The sequence below is a fragment of the Heptranchias perlo genome, unplaced genomic scaffold (genome assembly GCF_035084215.1).
Source record: "Heptranchias perlo isolate sHepPer1 unplaced genomic scaffold, sHepPer1.hap1 HAP1_SCAFFOLD_98, whole genome shotgun sequence".
In the NCBI taxonomy this organism is placed as follows: domain Eukaryota; kingdom Metazoa; phylum Chordata; class Chondrichthyes; order Hexanchiformes; family Hexanchidae; genus Heptranchias; species Heptranchias perlo.
Genome location: NW_027140025.1, coordinates 1,627,868 through 1,654,324, shown reverse-complemented (window position 1 = coordinate 1,654,324; position 26,457 = coordinate 1,627,868).

Sequence of the window (26,457 nt, the reverse complement as noted above, 5' to 3'; positions counted from 1 at the left end):
GAAAACTAACAAAACCACGAAAAGTTCTTGTATTTGAAGATAAAATCTTTTTGCTTGGAAGGAGAATGATCCAGCTGACTGAAATAAGTTCATTCGATGAAAACCAACAAAAATTGACAAGAACCACGAAAAGTTCTTGTATTTTTAGATAAAATCTTAATCTATTAAAGAAAAAACTTCTTGCTCGCTGAAATATGTTCATTTGCTGAAAACTAACAAAACCACGAAAAGTTCTTGTATTTGAAGATAAAATCTTTCTGCATGGAAGGAGAATGATCCAGCTGACTGAAATAAGTTCATCAGATGAAAACCAACAAAAATTGACAAGAACCACGAAAAGTTCTTGTATTTTAAGATAAAATCTTGATCTATTAAAGAAAAAACTTCTTGCTCGCTGAAATATGTTCATTTGCTGAAAACTAACAAAACCACGAAAAATTCTTGTATTTGAAGATAAAATCTTTTTGCATTAAAGAAGAAAGATGTCGCTGAGTGAAATAAGTTCAATTGATGAAAACCAACAAAAATTGACAAGAACCACGAAAGGTTCTTGTATTTTTAGATAAAATCTTAATCTATTAAAGAAAAAACTTCTTGCTCGCTGAAATATGTTCATTTGCTGAAAACTAACAAAACCACGAAAAGTTCTTGTATTTGAAGATAAAATCTTTCTGCATGGAAGGAGAATGATCCAGCTGACTGAAATAAGTTCATCAGATGAAAACCAACAAAAATTGACAAGAACCACGAAAAGTTCTTGTATTTTAAGATAAAATCTTGATCTATTAAAGAAAAAACTTCTTGCTCGCTGAAATATGTTCATTTGCTGAAAACTAACAAAATCACGAAAAGTTCTTGTATTTGAAGATAAAATCTTTTTGCATGGAAGGAGAATGATCCAGCTGACTGAAATAAGTTCATTCGATGAAAACCAACAAAAATTGACAAGAACCACGAAAAGATCTTGTATTTTAAGATAAAATCTTGATCTATTAAAGAAAAAACTTCTTGCTCGCTGAAATATGTTCATTTGCTGAAAACTAACAAGACCACGAAAAGTTCTAGTATTTGAAGATAAAATCTTTTTGCTTGGAAGGAGAATGATCCAGCTGAGTGAAATAAGTTCATTAGATGAAAACCAACAAAAATTGACAAGAACCACGAAAAGATCTTGTATTTTAAGATAAAATCTTGATCTATTAAAGAAAAAACTTCTTGCTCGCTGAAATATGTTCATTTGCTGAAAACTACCAAAACCACGAAAAGTTCTTGTATTTGAAGATAAAATCTTTCTGCATGGAAGGAGAATGATCCAGCTGAGTGAAATAAGTTCATCAGATGAAAACCAACAAAAATTGACAAGAACCACCAAAAGATCTTGTATTTTAAGATAAAATCTTGATCTATTAAAGAAAAAACTTCTTGCTCGCTGAAATATGTTCATTTGCTGAAAACTAACAAAACCACGAAAAGTTCTTGTATTTGAAGATAAAATCTTTTTGCATGGAAGGAGAATGATCCAGCTGACTGAAATAAGTTCATTGGATGAAAACCAAGAAAAATTGACAAGAACCACGAAAAGTTCTTGTATTTTTAGATAAAATCTTAATCTATTAAAGAAAAAACTTCTTGCTCGCTGAAATATGTTCATTTGCTGAAAACTAACAAAACCACGAAAAGTTCTTGTATTTGAAGATAAAATCTTTCTGCATGGAAGGAGAATGATCCAGCTGACTGAAATAAGTTCATCAGATGAAAACCAACAAAAATTGACAAGAACCACGAAAAGTTCTTGTATTTTAAGATAAAATCTTGATCTATTAAAGAAAAAACTTCTTGCTCGCTGAAATATGTTCATTTGCTGAAAACTAACAAAACCACGAAAAATTCTTGTATTTGAAGATAAAATCTTTTTGCATTAAAGAAGAAAGATGTCGCTGAGTGAAATAAGTTCAATTGATGAAAACCAACAAAAATTGACAAGAACCACGAAAGGTTCTTGTATTTTTAGATAAAATCTTAATCTATTAAAGAAAAAACTTCTTGCTCGCTGAAATATGTTCATTTGCTGAAAACTAACAAAACCACGAAAAGTTCTTGTATTTGAAGATAAAATCTTTCTGCATGGAAGGAGAATGATCCAGCTGACTGAAATAAGTTCATCAGATGAAAACCAACAAAAATTGACAAGAACCACGAAAAGTTCTTGTATTTTAAGATAAAATCTTGATCTATTAAAGAAAAAACTTCTTGCTCGCTGAAATATGTTCATTTGCTGAAAACTAACAAAATCACGAAAAATTCTTGTATTTGAAGATAAAATCTTTTTGCATGGAAGGAGAATGATCCAGCTGACTGAAATAAGTTCATTCGATGAAAACCAACAAAAATTGACAAGAACCACGAAAAGATCTTGTATTTTAAGATAAAATCTTGATCTATTAAAGAAAAAACTTCTTGCTCGCTGAAATATGTTCATTTGCTGAAAACTAACAAAACCACGAAAAGTTCTAGTATTTGAAGATAAAATCTTTTTGCTTGGAAGGAGAATGATCCAGCTGAGTGAAATAAGTTCATTAGATGAAAACCAACAAAAATTGACAAGAACCACGAAAAGATCTTGTATTTTAAGATAAAATCTTGATCTATTAAAGAAAAAACTTCTTGCTCGCTGAAATATGTTCATTTGCTGAAAACTAACAAAACCACGAAAAGTTCTAGTATTTGAAGATAAAATCTTTTTGCTTGGAAGGAGAATGATCCAGCTGAGTGAAATAAGTTCATGAGATGAAAACCAACAAAAATTGACAAGAACCACGAAAGGTTCTTGTATTTTAAGATAAAATCTTGATCTATTAAAGAAAAAACTTCTTGCTCGCTGAAATATGTTCATTTGCTGAAAACTAACAAAACCACAAAAAGTTCTTGTATTTGAAGATAAAATCTTTCTGCATGGAAGGAGAATGATCCAGCTGACTGAAATAAGTTCATCAGATGAAAACCAACAAAAATTGACAAGAACCACGAAAAGATCTTGTATTTTAAGATAAAATCTTGATCTATTAAAGAAAAAACTTCTTGCTCGCTGAAATATGTTCATTTGCTGAAAACTAACAAAACCACGAAAAGTTCTTGTATTTGAAGATAAAATCTTTTTGCTTGGAAGGAGAATGATCCAGCTGACTGAAATAAGTTCATTCGATGAAAACCAACAAAAATTGACAAGAACCACGAAAAGTTCTTGTATTTTAAGATAAAATCTTATGAGATTAAAGAAAAAACTTCTTGCTCGCTGAAATATGTTCATTTGCTGAAAACGAACAAAACCATGAAAAGTTCTTGTATTTGAAGATAAAATCTTTTTGCATGGAAGGAGAAAGTTCTCGCTGACTGAAATAAGTTCATTCGATGAAAACCAACAAAAATTGACAAGAACCACGAAAAGTTCTTGTATTTTAAGATAAAATCTTGATCTATTAACGAAAAAACTTCTTGCTCGCTGAAATATGTTCATTTGCTGAAAACTAACAAAACCACGAAAAGTTCTTGTATTTGAAGATAAAATCTTTTTGCATGGAAGGAGAATGATCCAGCTGACTGAAATAAGTTCATTCGATGAAAACCAACAAAAATTGACAAGAACCACGAAAAGTTCTTGTATTTTAAGATAAAATCTTAATCTATTAAAGAAAAAACTTCTTGCTCGCTGAAATATGTTCATTTGCTGAAAACTAGCAAAACCACGAAAAGTTCTTGTATTTGAAGATAAAATCTTTCTGCATGGAAGGAGAATGATCCAGCTGAGTGAAATAAGTTCATCAGATGAAAACCAACAAAAATTGACAAGAACCACCAAAAGATCTTGTATTTTAGGATAAAATCTTGATCTATTAAAGAAAAAACTTCTTGCTCGCTGAAATATGTTCATTTGCTGAAAAGTAACAAAACCACAAAAAGTTCGTGTATTTGAAGATAAAATCTTTTTGCATGGAAGGAGAATGATCCAGCTGACTGAAATAAGTTCATTAGATGAAAACCAACAAAAATTGACAAGAACCACGAAAGGTTCTTGCATTTTAAGATAAAATCTTGATCTATTAAAGAAAAAACTTCTTGCTCGCTGAAATATGTTCATTTGCTGAAAACTAACAAAACCACGAAAATTTCTTGTATTTGAAGATAAAATCTTTCTGCATGGAAGGAGAATGATCCAGCTGACTGAAATAAGTTCATCAGATGAAAACCAACAAAAATTGACAAGAACCACAAAACGTTCTTGTATTTTAAGCTAAAATCTTGATCTATTAAAGAAAAAACTTCTTGCTCGCTGAAATATGTTCATTTGCTGAAAACTAACAAAACCACGAAAAATTCTTGTATTTGAAGATAAAATCTTTTTGCATTAAAGAAGAAAGATGTCGCTGAGTGAAATAAGTTCAATTGATGAAAACCAAGAAAAATTGACAAGAACCACGAAAAGTTCTTGTATTTTTAGATAAAATCTTAATCTATTAAAGAAAAAACTTCTTGCTCGCTGAAATATGTTCATTTGCTGAAAACTAACAAAACCACGAAAAGTTCTTGTATTTGAAGATAAAATCTTTCTGCATGGAAGGAGAATGATCCAGCTGACTGAAATAAGTTCATCAGATGAAAACCAACAAAAATTGACAAGAACCACGAAAAGTTATTGTATTTTAAGATAAAATCTTGATCTATTAAAGAAAAAACTTCTTGCTCGCTGAAATATGTTCATTTGCTGAAAACTAACAAAACCACGAAAAATTCTTGTATTTGAAGATAAAATCTTTTTGCATTAAAGAAGAAAGATGTCGCTGAGTGAAATAAGTTCAATTGATGAAAACCAACAAAAATTGACAAGAACCACGAAAAGTTCTTGTATTTTAAGATAAAATCTTGATCTATTAAAGAAAAAACTTCTTGCTCGCTGAAATATGTTCATTTGCTGAAAACTAACAAAACCACAAAAAGTTCTAGTATTTGAAGATAAAATCTTTTTGCATGGAAGGAGAATGATCCAGCTGACTGAAATAAGTTCATTCGATGAAAACCAACAAAAATTGACAAGAACCACGAAAAGATCTTGTATTTTAAGATAAAATCTTGATCTATTAAAGAAAAAACTTCTTGCTCGCTGAAATATGTTCATTTGCTGAAAACTAACAAAACCACGAAAAGTTCTAGTATTTGAAGATAAAATCTTTTTGCTTGGAAGGAGAATGATCCAGCTGAGTGAAATAAGTTCATTAGATGAAAACCAACAAAAATTGACAAGAACCACGAAAGGTTCTTGTATTTTAAGATAAAATCTTGATCTATTAAAGAAAAAACTTCTTGCTCGCTGAAATATGTTCATTTGCTGAAAACTAACAAAACCACGAAAAGTTCTTGTATTTGAAGATAAAATCTTTTTGCATGGAAGGAGAATGATCCAGCTGACTGAAATAAGTTCATTGGATGAAAACCAAGAAAAATTGACAAGAACCACGAAAAGTTCTTGTATTTTTAGATAAAATCTTAATCTATTAAAGAAAAAACTTCTTGCTCGCTGAAATATGTTCATTTGCTGAAAACTAACAAAACCACGAAAAGTTCTTGTATTTGAAGATAAAATCTTTCTGCATGGAAGGAGAATGATCCAGCTGACTGAAATAAGTTCATCAGATGAAAACCAACAAAAATTGACAAGAACCACGAAAAGTTCTTGTATTTTAAGATAAAATCTTGATCTATTAAAGAAAAAACTTCTTGCTCGCTGAAATATGTTCATTTGCTGAAAACTAACAAAACCACGAAAAATTCTTGTATTTGAAGATAAAATCTTTTTGCATTAAAGAAGAAAGATGTCGCTGAGTGAAATAAGTTCAATTGATGAAAACCAACAAAAATTGACAAGAACCACGAAAAGTTCTTGTATTTTAAGATAAAATCTTGATCTATTAAAGAAAAAACTTCTTGCTCGCTGAAGTATGTTCATTTGCTGAAAACTAACAAAACCACGAAAAGTTCTTGTATTTGAAGATAAAATCTTTTTGCATGGAAGGAGAATGATCCAGCTGACTGAAATAAGTTCATTCGATGAAAACCAACAAAAATTGACAAGAACCACGAAAAGATCTTGTATTTTAAGATAAAATCTTGATCTATTAAAGAAAAAACTTCTTGCTCGCTGAAATATGTTCATTTGCTGAAAACTAACAAAACCACAAAAAGTTCTAGTATTTGAAGATAAAATCTTTTTGCTTGGAAGGAGAATGATCCAGCTGAGTGAAATAAGTTCATTAGATGAAAACCAACAAAAATTGACAAGAACCACGAAAGGTTCTTGTATTTTAAGATAAAATCTTGATCTATTAAAGAAAAAACTTCTTGCTCGCTGAAATATGTTCATTTGCTGAAAACTAACAAAACCACGAAAAGTTCTTGTATTTGAAGATAAAATCTTTTTGCATGGAAGGAGAATGATCCAGCTGACTGAAATAAGTTCATTGGATGAAAACCAAGAAAAATTGACAAGAACCACGAAAAGTTCTTGTATTTTTAGATAAAATCTTAATCTATTAAAGAAAAAACTTCTTCCTCGCTGAAACATGTTCATTTGCTGAAAACTAACAAAACCACGAAAAGTTCTTGTATTTGAAGATAAAATCTTTCTGCATGGAAGGAGAATGATCCAGCTGACTGAAATAAGTTCATCAGATGAAAACCAACAAAAATTGACAAGAACCACGAAAAGATCTTGTATTTTAAGATAAAATCTTGATCTATTAAAGAAAAAACTTGTTGCTCGCTGAAATATGTTCATTTGCTGAAAACTAACAAAACCACGAAAAGTTCTTGTATTTGAAGATAAAATCTTTTTGCTTGGAAGGAGAATGATCCAGCTGACTGAAATAAGTTCATTCGATGAAAACCAACAAAAATTGACAAGAACCACGAAAAGTTCTTGTATTTTAAGATAAAATCTTATGCGATTAAAGAAAAAACTTCTTGCTCGCTGAAATATGTTCATTTGCTGAAAACGAACAAAACCATGAAAAGTTCTTGTATTTGAAGATAAAATCTTTTTGCATGGAAGGAGAAAGTTCTCGCTGACTGAAATAAGTTCATTCGATGAAAACCAACAAAAATTGACAAGAACCACGAAAAGTTCTTGTATTTTAAGATAAAATCTTGATCTATTAAAGAAAAAACTTCTTGCTCGCTGAAATATGTTCATTTGCTGAAAACTAACAAAACCACGAAAAGTTCTTGTATTTGAAGATAAAATCTTTTTGCATGGAAGGAGAATGATCCAGCTGACTGAAATAAGTTCATTCGATGAAAACCAACAAAAATTGACAAGAACCACGAAAAGTTCTTGTATTTTAAGATAAAATCTTAATCTATTAAAGAAAAAACTTCTTCCTCGCTGAAATATGTTCATTTGCTGAAAACTAGCAAAACCACGAAAAGTTCTTGTATTTGAAGATAAAATCTTTCTGCATGGAAGGAGAATGATCCAGCTGAGTGAAATAAGTTCATCAGATGAAAACCAACAAAAATTGACAAGAACCACCAAAAGATCTTGTATTTTAAGATAAAATCTTGATCTATTGAAGAAAAAACTTCTTGCTCGCTGAAATATGTTCATTTGCTGAAAACTAACAAAACCACGAAAAGTTCTTGTATTTGAAGATAAAATCTTTCTGCATGGAAGGAGAATGATCCAGCTGACTGAAATAAGTTCATCAGATGAAAACCAACAAAAATTGACAAGAACCACAAAAAGTTCTTGTATTTTAAGCTAAAATCTTGATCTATTAAAGAAAAAACTTCTTGCTCGCTGAAATATGTTCATTTGCTGAAAACTAACAAAACCACGAAAAATTCTTGTATTTGAAGATAAAATCTTTTTGCATTAAAGAAGAAAGATGTCGCTGAGTGAAATAAGTTCAATTGATGAAAACCAAGAAAAATTGACAAGAACCACGAAAAGTTCTTGTATTTTTAGATAAAATCTTAATCTATTAAAGAAAAAACTTCTTGCTCGCTGAAATATGTTCATTTGCTGAATACTAACAAAACCACGAAAAGTTCTTGTATTTGAAGATAAAATCTTTCTGCATGGAAGGAGAATGATCCAGCTGACTGAAATAAGTTCATCAGATGAAAACCAACAAAAATTGACAAGAACCACGAAAAGTTCTTGTATTTTAAGATAAAATCTTGATCTATTAAAGAAAAAACTTCTTGCTCGCTGAAATATGTTCATTTGCTGAAAACTAACAAAACCACGAAAAATTCTTGTATTTGAAGATAAAATCTTTTTGCATGGAAGGAGAATGATCCAGCTGACTGAAATAAGTTCATTGGATGAAAACCAAGAAAAATTGACAAGAACCACGAAAAGTTCTTGTATTTTTAGATAAAATCTTAATCTATTAAAGAAAAAACTTCTTCCTCGCTGAAACATGTTCATTTGCTGAAAACTAACAAAACCACGAAAAGTTCTTGTATTTGAAGATAAAATCTTTCTGCATGGAAGGAGAATGATCCAGCTGACTGAAATAAGTTCATCAGATGAAAACCAACAAAAATTGACAAGAACCACGAAAAGATCTTGTATTTTAAGATAAAATCTTGATCTATTAAAGAAAAAACTTGTTGCTCGCTGAAATATGTTCATTTGCTGAAAACTAACAAAACCACGAAAAGTTCTTGTATTTGAAGATAAAATCTTTTTGCTTGGAAGGAGAATGATCCAGCTGACTGAAATAAGTTCATTCGATGAAAACCAACAAAAATTGACAAGAACCACGAAAAGTTCTTGTATTTTAAGATAAAATCTTATGCGATTAAAGAAAAAACTTCTTGCTCGCTGAAATATGTTCATTTGCTGAAAACGAACAAAACCATGAAAAGTTCTTGTATTTGAAGATAAAATCTTTTTGCATGGAAGGAGAAAGTTCTCGCTGACTGAAATAAGTTCATTCGATGAAAACCAACAAAAATTGACAAGAACCACGAAAAGTTCTTGTATTTTAAGATAAAATCTTGATCTATTAAAGAAAAAACTTCTTGCTCGCTGAAATATGTTCATTTGCTGAAAACTAACAAAACCACGAAAAGTTCTTGTATTTGAAGATAAAATCTTTTTGCATGGAAGGAGAATGATCCAGCTGACTGAAATAAGTTCATTCGATGAAAACCAACAAAAATTGACAAGAACCACGAAAAGTTCTTGTATTTTAAGATAAAATCTTAATCTATTAAAGAAAAAACTTCTTCCTCGCTGAAATATGTTCATTTGCTGAAAACTAGCAAAACCACGAAAAGTTCTTGTATTTGAAGATAAAATCTTTCTGCATGGAAGGAGAATGATCCAGCTGAGTGAAATAAGTTCATCAGATGAAAACCAACAAAAATTGACAAGAACCACCAAAAGATCTTGTATTTTAAGATAAAATCTTGATCTATTGAAGAAAAAACTTCTTGCTCGCTGAAATATGTTCATTTGCTGAAAACTAACAAAACCACGAAAAGTTCTTGTATTTGAAGATAAAATCTTTCTGCATGGAAGGAGAATGATCCAGCTGACTGAAATAAGTTCATCAGATGAAAACCAACAAAAATTGACAAGAACCACAAAAAGTTCTTGTATTTTAAGCTAAAATCTTGATCTATTAAAGAAAAAACTTCTTGCTCGCTGAAATATGTTCATTTGCTGAAAACTAACAAAACCACGAAAAATTCTTGTATTTGAAGATAAAATCTTTTTGCATTAAAGAAGAAAGATGTCGCTGAGTGAAATAAGTTCAATTGATGAAAACCAAGAAAAATTGACAAGAACCACGAAAAGTTCTTGTATTTTTAGATAAAATCTTAATCTATTAAAGAAAAAACTTCTTGCTCGCTGAAATATGTTCATTTGCTGAATACTAACAAAACCACGAAAAGTTCTTGTATTTGAAGATAAAATCTTTCTGCATGGAAGGAGAATGATCCAGCTGACTGAAATAAGTTCATCAGATGAAAACCAACAAAAATTGACAAGAACCACGAAAAGTTCTTGTATTTTAAGATAAAATCTTGATCTATTAAAGAAAAAACTTCTTGCTCGCTGAAATATGTTCATTTGCTGAAAACTAACAAAACCACGAAAAATTCTTGTATTTGAAGATAAAATCTTTTTGCATTAAAGAAGAAAGATGTCGCTGAGTGAAATAAGTTCAATTGATGAAAACCAACAAAAATTGACAAGAACCACGAAAAGTTCTTGTATTTTAAGATAAAATCTTGATCTATTAAAGAAAAAACTTCTTGCTCGCTGAAATATGTTCATTTGCTGAAAACTAACAAAACCACGAAAAGTTCTTGTATTTGAAGATAAAATCTTTTTGCATGGAATGAGAATGATCCAGCTGACTGAAATAAGTTCATTCGATGAAAACCAACAAAAATTGACAAGAACCACGAAAAGATCTTGTATTTTAAGATAAAATCTTGATCTATTAAAGAAAAAACTTCTTGCTCGCTGAAATATGTTCATTTGCTGAAAACTAACAAAACCACGAAAAGTTCTTGTATTTGAAGATAAAATCTTTTTGCTTGGAAGGAGAATGATCCAGCTGACTGAAATAAGTTCATTCGATGAAAACCAACAAAAATTGACAAGAACCACGAAAAGTTCTTGTATTTTAAGATAAAATCTTAATCTATTAAAGAAAAAACTTCTTGCTCGCTGAAATATGTTCATTTGCTGAAAACGAGCAAAACCACGAAAATTTCTTGTATTTGAAGATAAAATCTTTCTGCATGGAAGGAGAATGATCCAGCTGAGTGAAGTAAGTTCATCAGATGAAAACCAACAAAAATTGACAAGAACCACCAAAAGATCTTGTATTTTAGGATAAAATCTTGATCTATTAAAGAAAAAACTTCTTGCTCGCTGAAATATGTTCATTTGCTGAAAAGTAACAAAACCACGAAAAGTTCTTGTATTTGAAGATAACATCTTTCTGCATGGAAGGAGAATGATCCAGCTGACTGAAATAAGTTCATCAGATGAAAACCAACAAAAATTGACAAGAACCACGAAAAGTTCTTGTATTTTAAGATAAAATCTTGATCTATTAAAGAAAAAACTTCTTGCTCGCTGAAATATGTTCATTTGCTGAAAACTAACAAAACCACGAAAAATTCTTGTATTTGAAGATAAAATCTTTTTGCATTAAAGAAGAAAGATGTCGCTGAGTGAAATAAGTTCATTCGATGAAAACCAACAAAAATTGACAAGAACCACGAAAAGATCTTGTATTTTAAGATAAAATCTTGATCTATTAAAGAAAAAACTTCTTGCTCGCTGAAATATGTTCATTTGCTGAAAACTAACAAAACCACGAAAAGTTCTTGTATTTGAAGATAAAATCTTTTTGCTTGGAAGGAGAATGATCCAGCTGACTGAAATAAGTTCATTCGATGAAAACCAACAAAAATTGACAAGAACCACGAAAAGTTCTTGTATTTTAAGATAAAATCTTAATCTATTAAAGAAAAAACTTCTTGCTCGCTGAAATATGTTCATTTGCTGAAAACGAGCAAAACCACGAAAAGTTCTTGTATTTGAAGATAAAATCTTTCTGCATGGAAGGAGAATGATCCAGCTGAGTGAAGTAAGTTCATCAGATGAAAACCAACAAAAATTGACAAGAACCACCAAACGATCTTGTATTTTAGGATAAAATCTTGATCTATTAAAGAAAAAACTTCTTGCTCGCTGAAATATGTTCATTTGCTGAAAAGTAACAAAACCACGAAAAGTTCTTGTATTTGAAGATAAAATCTTTTTGCATGGAAGGAGAATGATCCAGCTGACTGAAATAAGTTCATTAGATGAAAACCAACAAAAATTGACAAGAACCACGAAAGGTTCTTGCATTTTAAGATAAAATCTTGATCTATTAAAGAAAAAACTTCTTGCTCGCTGAAATATGTTCATTTGCTGAAAACTAACAAAACCACGAACAGTTCTTGTATTTGAAGATAAAATCTTTCTGCATGGAAGGAGAATGATCCAGCTGACTGAAATAAGTTCATCAGATGAAAACCAACAAAAATTGACAAGAACCACAAAAAGTTCTTGTATTTTAAGCTAAAATCTTGATCTATTAAAGAAAAAACTTCTTGCTCGCTGAAATATGTTCATTTGCTGAAAACTAACAAAACCACGAAAAATTCTTGTATTTGAAGATAAAATCTTTTTGCTTGGAAGGAGAATGATCCAGCTGACTGAAATAAGTTCATTCGATGAAAACCAACAAAAATTGACAAGAACCACGAAAAGTTCTTGTATTTTAAGATAAAATCTTAATCTATTAAAGAAAAAACTTCTTGCTCGCTGAAATATGTTCATTTGCTGAAAACGAGCAAAACCACGAAAAGTTCTTGTATTTGAAGATAAAATCTTTCTGCATGGAAGGAGAATGATCCAGCTGAGTGAAGTAAGTTCATCAGATGAAAACCAACAAAAATTGACAAGAACCACCAAAAGATCTTGTATTTTAGGATAAAATCTTGATCTATTAAAGAAAAAACTTCTTGCTCGCTGAAATATGTTCATTTGCTGAAAACTAACAAAACCACGAAAAGTTCTTGTATTTGAAGATAAAATCTTTTTGCTTGGAAGGAGAATGATCCAGCTGACTGAAATAAGTTCATTCGATGAAAACCAACAAAAATTGACAAGAACCACGAAAAGTTCTTGTATTTTAAGATAAAATCTTAATCTATCAAAGAAAAAACTTCTTGCTCGCTGAAATATGTTCATTTGCTGAAAACGAGCAAAACCACGAAAAGTTCTTGTATTTGAAGATAAAATCTTTCTGCATGGAAGGAGAATGATCCAGCTGAGTGAAGTAAGTTCATCAGATGAAAACCAACAAAAATTGACAAGAACCACCAAAAGATCTTGTATTTTAGGATAAAATCTTGATCTATTAAAGAAAAAACTTCTTGCTCGCTGAAATATGTTCATTTGCTGAAAAGTAACAAAACCACGAAAAGTTCTTGTATTTGAAGATAAAATCTTTTTGCATGGAAGGAGAATGATCCAGCTGACTGAAATAAGTTCATTAGATGAAAACCAACAAAAATTGACAAGAACCACGAAAGGTTCTTGCATTTTAAGATAAAATCTTGATCTATTAAAGAAAAAACTTCTTGCTCGCTGAAATATGTTCATTTGCTGAAAACTAACAAAACCACGAACAGTTCTTGTATTTGAAGATAAAATCTTTCTGCATGGAAGGAGAATGATCCAGCTGACTGAAATAAGTTCATCAGATGAAAACCAACAAAAATTGACAAGAACCACAAAAAGTTCTTGTATTTTAAGCTAAAATCTTGATCTATTAAAGAAAAAACTTCTTGCTCGCTGAAATATGTTCATTTGCTGAAAACTAACAAAACCACGAAAAATTCTTGTATTTGAAGATAAAATCTTTTTGCATTAAAGAAGAAAGATGTAGCTGAGTGAAATAAGTTCAATTGATGAAAACCAAGAAAAATTGACAAGAACCACGAAAAGTTCTTGTATTTTTAGATAAAATCTTAATCTGTTAAAGAAAAAACTTCTTGCTCGCTGAAATATGTTCATTTGCTGAAAACTAACAAAACCACGAAAAGTTCTTGTATTTGAAGATAAAATCTTTCTGCATGGAAGGAGAATGATCCAGCTGACTGAAATAAGTTCATCAGATGAAAACCAACAAAAATTGACAAGAACCACGAAAAGTTCTTGTATTTTAAGATAAAATCTTGATCTATTAAAGAAAAAACTTCTTGCTCGCTGAAATATGTTCATTTGCTGAAAACTAACAAAACCACGAAAAATTCTTGTATTTGAAGATAAAATCTTTTTGCATTAAAGAAGAAAGATGTCGCTGAGTGAAATAAGTTCATTCGATGAAAACCAACAAAAATTGACAAGAACCACGAAAAGATCTTGTATTTTAAGATAAAATCTTGATCTATTAAAGAAAAAACTTGTTGCTCGCTGAAATATGTTCATTTGCTGAAAACTAACAAAACCACGAAAAGTTCTTGTATTTGAAGATAAAATCTTTTTGCTTGGAAGGAGAATGATCCAGCTGACTGAAATAAGTTCATTCGATGAAAACCAACAAAAATTGACAAGAACCACGAAAAGTTCTTGTATTTTAAGATAAAATCTTAATCTATTAAAGAAAAAACTTCTTGCTCGCTGAAATATGTTCATTTGCTGAAAACGAGCAAAACCACGAAAAGTTCTTGTATTTGAAGATAAAATCTTTCTGCATGGAAGGAGAATGATCCAGCTGAGTGAAGTAAGTTCATCAGATGAAAACCAACAAAAATTGACAAGAACCACCAAAAGATCTTGTATTTTAGGATAAAATCTTGATCTATTAAAGAAAAAACTTCTTGCTCGCTGAAATATGTTCATTTGCTGAAAAGTAACAAAACCACGAAAAGTTCTTGTATTTGAAGATAAAATCTTTTTGCATGGAAGGAGAATGATCCAGCTGACTGAAATAAGTTCATTAGATGAAAACCAACAAAAATTGACAAGAACCACGAAAGGTTCTTGCATTTTAAGATAAAATCTTGATCTATTAAAGAAAAAACTTCTTGCTCGCTGAAATATGTTCATTTGCTGAAAACTAACAAAACCACGAACAGTTCTTGTATTTGAAGATAAAATCTTTCTGCATGGAAGGAGAATGATCCAGCTGACTGAAATAAGTTCATCAGATGAAAACCAACAAAAATTGACAAGAACCACAAAAAGTTCTTGTATTGTAAGCTAAAATCTTGATCTATTAAAGAAAAAACTTCTTGCTCGCTGAAATATGTTCATTTGCTGAAAACTAACAAAACCACGAAAAATTCTTGTATTTGAAGATAAAATCTTTTTGCATTAAAGAAGAAAGATGTCGCTGAGTGAAATAAGTTCAATTGATGAAAACCAAGAAAAATTGACAAGAACCACGAAAAGTTCTTGTATTTTTAGATAAAATCTTAATCTGTTAAAGAAAAAACTTCTTGCTCGCTGAAATATGTTCATTTGCTGAAAACTAACAAAACCACGAAAAGTTCTTGTATTTGAAGATAAAATCTTTCTGCATGGAAGGAGAATGATCCAGCTGACTGAAATAAGTTCATCAGATGAAAACCAACAAAAATTGACAAGAACCACGAAAAGATCTTGTATTTTAAGATAAAATCTTGATCTATTAAAGAAAAAACTTCTTGCTCGCTGAAATATGTTCATTTGCTGAAAACTAACAAAACCACGAAAAGTTCTTGTATTTGAAGATAAAATCTTTTTGCTTGGAAGGAGAATGATCCAGCTGACTGAAATAAGTTCATTCGATGAAAACCAACAAAAATTGACAAGAACCACGAAAAGTTCTTGTATTTTAAGATAAAATCTTAATCTATTAAAGAAAAAACTTCTTGCTCGCTGAAATATGTTCATTTGCTGAAAACGAGCAAAACCACGAAAAGTTCTTGTATTTGAAGATAAAATCTTTCTGCATGGAAGGAGAATGATCCAGCTGAGTGAAGTAAGTTCATCAGATGAAAACCAACAAAAATTGACAAGAACCACCAAAAGATCTTGTATTTTAGGATAAAATCTTGATCTATTAAAGAAAAAACTTCTTGCTCGCTGAAATATGTTCATTTGCTGAAAAGTAACAAAACCACGAAAAGTTCTTGTATTTGAAGATAAAATCTTTCTGCATGGAAGGAGAATGATCCAGCTGACTGAAATAAGTTCATCAGATGAAAACCAACAAAAATTGACAAGAACCACGAAAAGTTCTTGTATTTTAAGATAAAATCTTGATCTATTAAAGAAAAAACTTCTTGCTCGCTGAAATATGTTCATTTGCTGAAAACTAACAAAACCACGAAAAATTCTTGTATTTGAAGATAAAATCTTTTTGCATTAAAGAAGAAAGATGTCGCTGAGTGAAATAAGTTCATTCGATGAAAACCAACAAAAATTGACAAGAACCACGAAAAGATCTTGTATTTTAAGATAAAATCTTGATCTATTAAAGAAAAAACTTCTTGCTCGCTGAAATATGTTCATTTGCTGAAAACTAACAAAACCACGAAAAGTTCTTGTATTTGAAGATAAAATCTTTTTGCTTGGAAGGAGAATGATCCAGCTGACTGAAATAAGTTCATTCGATGAAAACCAACAAAAATTGACAAGAACCACGAAAAGTTCTTGTATTTTAAGATAAAATCTTAATCTATCAAAGAAAAAACTTCTTGCTCGCTGAAATATGTTCATTTGCTGAAAACGAGCAAAACCACGAAAAGTTCTTGTATTTGAAGATAAAATCTTTCTGCATGGAAGGAGAATGATCCAGCTGAGTGAAGTAAGTTCATCAGATGAAAACCAACAAAAATTGACAAGAACCACCAAAAGATCTTGTATTTTAGGATAAAATCTTGATCTATTAAAGAAAAAACTTCTTGCTCGCTGAAATATGTTCATTTGCTGAAAAGTAACAAAACCACGAAAAGTTCTTGTATTTGAAGATAAAATCTTTTTGCATGGAAGGAGAATGATCCAGCTGACTGAAATAAGTTCATTAGATGAAAACCAACAAAAATTGACAAGAACCACGAAAGGTTCTTGCATTTTAAGATAAAATCTTGATCTATTAAAGAAAAAACTTCTTGCTCGCTGAAATATGTTCATTTGCTGAAAACTAACAAAACCACGAACAGTTCTTGTATTTGAAGATAAAATCTTTCTGCATGGAAGGAGAATGATCCAGCTGACTGAAATAAGTTCATCAGATGAAAACCAACAAAAATTGACAAGAACCACAAAAAGTTCTTGTATTTTAAGCTAAAATCTTGATCTATTAAAGAAAAAACTTCTTGCTCGCTGAAATATGTTCATTTGCTGAAAACTAACAAAACCACGAAAAATTCTTGTATTTGAAGATAAAATCTTTTTGCATTAAAGAAGAAAGATGTAGCTGAGTGAAATAAGTTCAATTGATGAAAACCAAGAAAAATTGACAAGAACCACGAAAAGTTCTTGTATTTTTAGATAAAATCTTAATCTGTTAAAGAAAAAACTTCTTGCTCGCTGAAATATGTTCATTTGCTGAAAACTAACAAAACCACGAAAAGTTCTTGTATTTGAAGATAAAATCTTTCTGCATGGAAGGAGAATGATCCAGCTGACTGAAATAAGTTCATCAGATGAAAACCAACAAAAATTGACAAGAACCACGAAAAGTTCTTGTATTTTAAGATAAAATCTTGATCTATTAAAGAAAAAACTTCTTGCTCGCTGAAATATGTTCATTTGCTGAAAACTAACAAAACCACGAAAAATTCTTGTATTTGAAGATAAAATCTTTTTGCATTAAAGAAGAAAGATGTCGCTGAGTGAAATAAGTTCAATTGATGATAACCAACAAAAATTGACAAGAACCACGAAAAGATCTTGTATTTTAAGATAAAATCTTGATCTATTAAAGAAAAAACTTCTTGCTCGCTGAAATATGTTCATTTGCTGAAAACTAACAAAACCACGAAAAGTTCTTGTATTTGAAGATAAAATCTTTTTGCATGGAATGAGAATGATCCAGCTGACTGAAATAAGTTCATTCGATGAAAACCAACAAAAATTGACAAGAACCACGAAAAGATCTTGTATTTTAAGATAAAATCTTGATCTATTAAAGAAAAAACTTCTTGCTCGCTGAAATATGTTCATTTGCTGAAAACTAACAAAACCACGAAAAGTTCTTGTATTTGAAGATAAAATCTTTTTGCATGGAAGGAGAATGATCCAGCTGACTGAAATAAGTTCATTAGATGAAAACCAACAAAAATTGACAAGAACCACGAAAGGTTCTTGTATTTTTAGATAAAATCTTAATCTGTTAAAGAAAAAACTTCTTGCTCGCTGAAATATGTTCATTTGCTGAAAACTAACAAAACCACGAAAAGTTCTTGTATTTGAAGATAAAATCTTTCTGCATGGAAGGAGAATGATCCAGCTGACTGAAATAAGTTCATCAGATGAAAACCAACAAAAATTGACAAGAACCACGAAAAGTTCTTGTATTTTAAGATAAAATCTTGATCTATTAAAGAAAAAACTTCTTGCTCGCTGAAATATGTTCATTTGCTGAAAACTAACAAAACCACGAACAATTCTTGTATTTGAAGATAAAATCTTTTTGCATTAAAGAAGAAAGATGTCGCTGAGTGAAATAAGTTCAATTGATGAAAACCAAGAAAAATTGACAAGAACCACGAAAAGTTCTTGTATTTTTAGATAAAATCTTAATCTGTTAAAGAAAAAACTTCTTGCTCGCTGAAATATGTTCATTTGCTGAAAACTAACAAAACCACGAAAAGTTCTTGTATTTGAAGATAAAATCTTTCTGCATGGAAGGAGAATGATCCAGCTGACTGAAATAAGTTCATCAGATGAAAACCAACAAAAATTGACAAGAACCACGAAAAGATCTTGTATTTTAAGATAAAATCTTGATCTATTAAAGAAAAAACTTCTTGCTCGCTGAAATATGTTCATTTGCTGAAAACTAACAAAACCACGAAAAGTTCTTGTATTTGAAGATAAAATCTTTTTGCTTGGAAGGAGAATGATCCAGCTGACTGAAATAAGTTCATTCGATGAAAACCAACAAAAATTGACAAGAACCACGAAAAGTTCTTGTATTTTAAGATAAAATCTTAATCTATTAAAGAAAAAACTTCTTGCTCGCTGAAATATGTTCATTTGCTGAAAACGAGCAAAACCACGAAAAGTTCTTGTATTTGAAGATAAAATCTTTCTGCATGGAAGGAGAATGATCCAGCTGAGTGAAGTAAGTTCATCAGATGAAAACCAACAAAAATTGACAAGAACCACCAAAAGATCTTGTATTTTAGGATAAAATCTTGATCTATTAAAGAAAAAACTTCTTGCTCGCTGAAATATGTTCATTTGCTGAAAAGTAACAAAACCACGAAAAGTTCTTGTATTTGAAGATAAAATCTTTCTGCATGGAAGGAGAATGATCCAGCTGACTGAAATAAGTTCATCAGATGAAAACCAACAAAAATTGACAAGAACCACGAAAAGTTCTTGTATTTTAAGATAAAATCTTGATCTATTAAAGAAAAAACTTCTTGCTCGCTGAAATATGTTCATTTGCTGAAAACTAACAAAACCACGAAAAATTCTTGTATTTGAAGATAAAATCTTTTTGCATTAAAGAAGAAAGATGTCGCTGAGTGAAATAAGTTCATTCGATGAAAACCAACAAAAATTGACAAGAACCACGAAAAGATCTTGTATTTTAAGATAAAATCTTGATCTATTAAAGAAAAAACTTCTTGCTCGCTGAAATATGTTCATTTGCTGAAAACTAACAAAACCACGAAAAGTTCTTGTATTTGAAGATAAAATCTTTTTGCTTGGAAGGAGAATGATCCAGCTGACTGAAATAAGTTCATTCGATGAAAACCAACAAAAATTGACAAGAACCACGAAAAGTTCTTGTATTTTAAGATAAAATCTTAATCTATCAAAGAAAAAACTTCTTGCTCGCTGAAATATGTTCATTTGCTGAAAACGAGCAAAACCACGAAAAGTTCTTGTATTTGAAGATAAAATCTTTCTGCATGGAAGGAGAATGATCCAGCTGAGTGAAGTAAGTTCATCAGATGAAAACCAACAAAAATTGACAAGAACCACCAAAAGATCTTGTATTTTAGGATAAAATCTTGATCTATTAAAGAAAAAACTTCTTGCTCGCTGAAATATGTTCATTTGCTGAAAAGTAACAAAACCACGAAAAGTTCTTGTATTTGAAGATAAAATCTTTCTGCATGGAAGGAGAATGATCCAGCTGACTGAAATAAGTTCATCAGATGAAAACCAACAAAAATTGACAAGAACCACGAAAAGTTCTTGTATTTTAAGATAAAATCTTGATCTATTAAAGAAAAAACTTCTTGCTCGCTGAAATATGTTCATTTGCTGAAAACTAACAAAACCACGAAAAATTCTTGTATTTGAAGATAAAATCTTTTTGCATTAAAGAAGAAAGATGTCGCTGAGTGAAATAAGTTCATTCGATGAAAACCAACAAAAATTGACAAGAACCACGAAAAGATCTTGTATTTTAAGATAAAATCTTGATCTATTAAAGAAAAAACTTCTTGCTCGCTGAAATATGTTCATTTGCTGAAAACTAACAAAACCACGAAAAGTTCTTGTATTTGAAGATAAAATCTTTTTGCTTGGAAGGAGAATGATCCAGCTGACTGAAATAAGTTCATTCGATGAAAACCAACAAAAATTGACAAGAACCACGAAAAGTTCTTGTATTTTAAGATAAAATCTTAATCTATCAAAGAAAAAACTTCTTGCTCGCTGAAATATGTTCATTTGCTGAAAACGAGCAAAACCACGAAAAGTTCTTGTATTTGAAGATAAAATCTTTCTGCATGGAAGGAGAATGATCCAGCTGAGTGAAGTAAGTTCATCAGATGAAAACCAACAAAAATTGACAAGAACCACCAAAAGATCTTGTATTTTAGGATAAAATCTTGATCTATTAAAGAAAAAACTTCTTGCTCGCTGAAATATGTTCATTTGCTGAAAAGTAACAAAACCACGAAAAGTTCTTGTATTTGAAGATAAAATCTTTTTGCATGGAAGGAGAATGATCCAGCTGACTGAAATAAGTTCATTAGATGAAAACCAACAAAAATTGACAAGAACCACGAAAGGTTCTTGCATTTTAAGATAAAATCTTGATCTATTAAAGAAAAAACTTCTTGCTCGCTGAAATATGTTCATTTGCTGAAAACTAACAAAACCACGAACAGTTCTTGTATTTGAAGATAAAATCTTTCTGCATGGAAGGAGAATGATCCAGCTGACTGAAATAAGTTCATCAGATGAAAACCAACAAAAATTGACAAGAACCACAAAAAGTTCTTGTATTTTAAGCTAAAATCTTGATCTATTAAAGAAAAAACTTCTTGCTCGCTGAAATATGTTCATTTGCTGAAAACTAACAAAACCACGAAAAATTCTTGTATTTGAAGATAAAATCTTTTTGCATTAAAGAAGAAAGATGTAGCTGAGTGAAATAAGTTCAATTGATGAAAACCAAGAAAAATTGACAAGAACCACGAAAAGTTCTTGTATTTTTAGATAAAATCTTAATCTGTTAAAGAAAAAACTTCTTGCTCGCTGAAATATGTTCATTTGCTGAAAACTAACAAAACCACGAAAAGTTCTTGTATTTGAAGATAAAATCTTTCTGCATGGAAGGAGAATGATCCAGCTGACTGAAATAAGTTCATCAGATGAAAACCAACAAAAATTGACAAGAACCACGAAAAGTTCTTGTATTTTAAGATAAAATCTTGATCTATTAAAGAAAAAACTTCTTGCTCGCTGAAATATGTTCATTTGCTGAAAACTAACAAAACCACGAAAAATTCTTGTATTTGAAGATAAAATCTTTTTGCATTAAAGAAGAAAGATGTCGCTGAGTGAAATAAGTTCAATTGATGATAACCAACAAAAATTGACAAGAACCACGAAAAGATCTTGTATTTTAAGATAAAATCTTGATCTATTAAAGAAAAAACTTCTTGCTCGCTGAAATATGTTCATTTGCTGAAAACTAACAAAACCACGAAAAGTTCTTGTATTTGAAGATAAAATCTTTTTGCATGGAATGAGAATGATCCAGCTGACTGAAATAAGTTCATTCGATGAAAACCAACAAAAATTGACAAGAACCACGAAAAGATCTTGTATTTTAAGATAAAATCTTGATCTATTAAAGAAAAAACTTCTTGCTCGCTGAAATATGTTCATTTGCTGAAAACTAACAAAACCACGAAAAGTTCTTGTATTTGAAGATAAAATCTTTTTGCATGGAAGGAGAATGATCCAGCTGACTGAAATAAGTTCATTCGATGAAAACCAACAAAAATTGACAAGAACCACGAAAGGTTCTTGTATTTTTAGATAAAATCTTAATCTGTTAAAGAAAAAACTTCTTGCTCGCTGAAATATGTTCATTTGCTGAAAACTAACAAAACCACGAAAAGTTCTTGTATTTGAAGATAAAATCTTTCTGCATGGAAGGAGAATGATCCAGCTGACTGAAATAAGTTCATCAGATGAAAACCAACAAAAATTGACAAGAACCACGAAAAGTTCTTGTATTTTAAGATAAAATCTTGATCTATTAAAGAAAAAACTTCTTGCTCGCTGAAATATGTTCATTTGCTGAAAACTAACAAAACCACGAACAATTCTTGTATTTGAAGATAAAATCGTTTTGCATTAAAGAAGAAAGATGTCGCTGAGTGAAATAAGTTCAATTGATGATAACCAACAAAAATTGACAAGAACCACGAAAAGATCTTGTATTTTAAGATAAAATCTTGATCTATTAAAGAAAAAACTTCTTGCTCGCTGAAATATGTTCATTTGCTGAAAACTAACAAAACCACGAAAAGTTCTTGTATTTGAAGATAAAATCTTTTTGCATGGAATGAGAATGATCCAGCTGACTGAAATAAGTTCATTAGATGAAAACCAACAAAAATTGACAAGAACCACGAAAAGATCTTGTATTTTAAGATAAAATCTTGATCTATTAAAGAAAAAACTTCTTGCTCGCTGAAATATGTTCATTTGCTGAAAACTAACAAAACCACGAAAAATTCTTGTATTTGAAGATAAAATCTTTTTGCATTAAAGAAGAAAGATGTCGCTGAGTGAAATAAGTTCAATTGATGATAACCAACAAAAATTGACAAGAACCACGAAAAGATCTTGTATTTTAAGATAAAATCTTGATCTATTAAAGAAAAAACTTCTTGCTCGCTGAAATATGTTCATTTGCTGAAAACTAACAAAACCACGAAAAGTTCTTGTATTTGAAGATAAAATCTTTTTGCATGGAATGAGAATGATCCAGCTGACAGAAATAAGTTCATTCGATGAAAACCAACAAAAATTGACAAGAACCACGAAAAGATCTTGTATTTTAAGATAAAATCTTGATCTATTAAAGAAAAAACTTCTTGCTCGCTGAAATATGTTCATTTGCTGAAAACTAACAAAACCACGAAAAGTTCTTGTATTTGAAGATAAAATCTTTTTGCATGGAAGGAGAATGATCCAGCTGACTGAAATAAGTTCATTAGATGAAAACCAACAAAAATTGACAAGAACCACGAAAGGTTCTTGTATTTTTAGATAAAATCTTAATCTGTTAAAGAAAAAACTTCTTGCTCGCTGAAATATGTTCATTTGCTGAAAACTAACAAAACCACGAAAAGTTCTTGTATTTGAAGATAAAATCTTTCTGCATGGAAGGAGAATGATCCAGCTGACTGAAATAAGTTCATCAGATGAAAACCAACAAAAATTGACAAGAACCACGAAAAGTTCTTGTATTTTAAGATAAAATCTTGATCTATTAAAGAAAAAACTTCTTGCTCGCTGAAATATGTTCATTTGCTGAAAACTAACAAAACCACGAACAATTCTTGTATTTGAAGATAAAATCGTTTTGCATTAAAGAAGAAAGATGTCGCTGAGTGAAATAAGTTCAATTGATGATAACCAACAAAAATTGACAAGAACCACGAAAAGATCTTGTATTTTAAGATAAAATCTTGATCTATTAAAGAAAAAACTTCTTGCTCGCTGAAATATGTTCATTTGCTGAAAACTAACAAAACCACGAAAAGTTCTTGTATTTGAAGATAAAATCTTTTTGCATGGAATGAGAATGATCCAGCTGACTGAAATAAGTTCATTAGATGAAAACCAACAAAAATTGACAAGAACCACGAAAAGATCTTGTATTTTAAGATAAAATCTTGATCTATTAAAGAAAAAACTTCTTGCTCGCTGAAATATGTTCATTTGCTGAAAACTAACAAAACCACGAAAAGTTCTTGTATTTGAAGATAAAATCTTTTTGCATGGAAGGAGAATGATCCAGCTGACTGAAATAAGTTCATCAGATGAAAACCAACAAAAATTGACAAGAACCACAAAAAGTTCTTGTATTTTAAGCTAAAATCTTGATCTATTAAAGAAAAAACTTCTTGCTCGCTGAAATATGTTCATTTGCTGAAAACTAACAAAACCACGAAAAATTCTTGTATTTGAAGATAAAATCTTTTTGCATTAAAGAAGAAAGATGTCGCTGAGTGAAATAAGTTCAATTGATGAAAACCAAGAAAAATTGACAAGAACCACGAAAAGTTCTTGTATTTTTAGATAAAATCTTAATCTGTTAAAGAAAAAACTTCTTGCTCGCTGAAATATGTTCATTTGCTGAAAACTAACAAAACCACGAAAAGTTCTTGTATTTGAAGATAAAATCTTTCTGCATGGAAGGAGAATGATCCAGCTGACTGAAATAAGTTCATCAGATGAAAACCAACAAAAATTGACAAGAACCACGAAAAGTTCTTGTATTTTAAGATAAAATCTTGATCTATTAAAGAAAAAACTTCTTGCTCGCTGAAATATGTTCATTTGCTGAAAACTAACAAAACCACGAAAAATTCTTGTATTTGAAGATAAAATCTTTTTGCATTAAAGAAGAAAGATGTAGCTGAGTGAAATAAGTTCAATTGATGAAAACCAAGAAAAATTGACAAGAACCACGAAAAGTTCTTGTATTTTTAGATAAAATCTTAATCTGTTAAAGAAAAAACTTCTTGCTCGCTGAAATATGTTCATTTGCTGAAAACTAACAAAACCACGAAAAGTTCTTGTATTTGAAGATAAAATCTTTCTGCATGGAAGGAGAATGATCCAGCTGACTGAAATAAGTTCATCAGATGAAAACCAACAAAAATTGACAAGAACCACGAAAAGTTCTTGTATTTTAAGATAAAATCTTGATCTATTAAAGAAAAAACTTCTTGCTCGCTGAAATATGTTCATTTGCTGAAAACTAACAAAACCACGAAAAATTCTTGTATTTGAAGATAAAATCTTTTTGCATTAAAGAAGAAAGATGTCGCTGAGTGAAATAAGTTCAATTGATGATAACCAACAAAAATTGACAAGAACCACGAAAAGATCTTGTATTTTAAGATAAAATCTTGATCTATTAAAGAAAAAACTTCTTGCTCGCTGAAATATGTTCATTTGCTGAAAACTAACAAAACCACGAAAAGTTCTTGTATTTGAAGATAAAATCTTTTTGCATGGAATGAGAATGATCCAGCTGACTGAAATAAGTTCATTCGATGAAAACCAACAAAAATTGACAAGAACCACGAAAAGATCTTGTATTTTAAGATAAAATCTTGATCTATTAAAGAAAAAACTTCTTGCTCGCTGAAATATGTTCATTTGCTGAAAACTAACAAAACCACGAAAAGTTCTTGTATTTGAAGATAAAATCTTTTTGCATGGAAGGAGAATGATCCAGCTGACTGAAATAAGTTCATTAGATAAAAACCAACAAAAATTGACAAGAACCACGAAAGGTTCTTGTATTTTTAGATAAAATCTTAATCTGTTAAAGAAAAAACTTCTTGCTCGCTGAAATATGTTCATTTGCTGAAAACTAACAAAACCACGAAAAGTTCTTGTATTTGAAGATAAAATCTTTCTGCATGGAAGGAGAATGATCCAGCTGACTGAAATAAGTTCATCAGATGAAAACCAACAAAAATTGACAAGAACCACGAAAAGTTCTTGTATTTTAAGATAAAATCTTGATCTATTGAAGAAAAAACTTCTTGCTCGCTGAAATATGTTCATTTGCTGAAAACTAACAAAACCACGAACAATTCTTGTATTTGAAGATAAAATCGTTTTGCATTAAAGAAGAAAGATGTCGCTGAGTGAAATAAGTTCAATTGATGATAACCAACAAAAATTGACAAGAACCACGAAAAGATCTTGTATTTTAAGATAAAATCTTGATCTATTAAAGAAAAAACTTCTTGCTCGCTGAAATATGTTCATTTGCTGAAAACTAACAAAACCACGAAAAGTTCTTGTATTTGAAGATAAAATCTTTTTGCATGGAATGAGAATGATCCAGCTGACTGAAATAAGTTCATTAGATGAAAACCAACAAAAATTGACAAGAACCACGAAAAGATCTTGTATTTTAAGATAAAATCTTGATCTATTAAAGAAAAAACTTCTTGCTCGCTGAAATATGTTCATTTGCTGAAAACTAACAAAACCACGAAAAGTTCTTGTATTTGAAGATAAAATCTTTTTGCATGGAAGGAGAATGATCCAGCTGACTGAAATAAGTTCATCAGATGAAAACCAACAAAAATTGACAAGAACCACAAAAAGTTCTTGTATTTTAAGCTAAAATCTTGATCTATTAA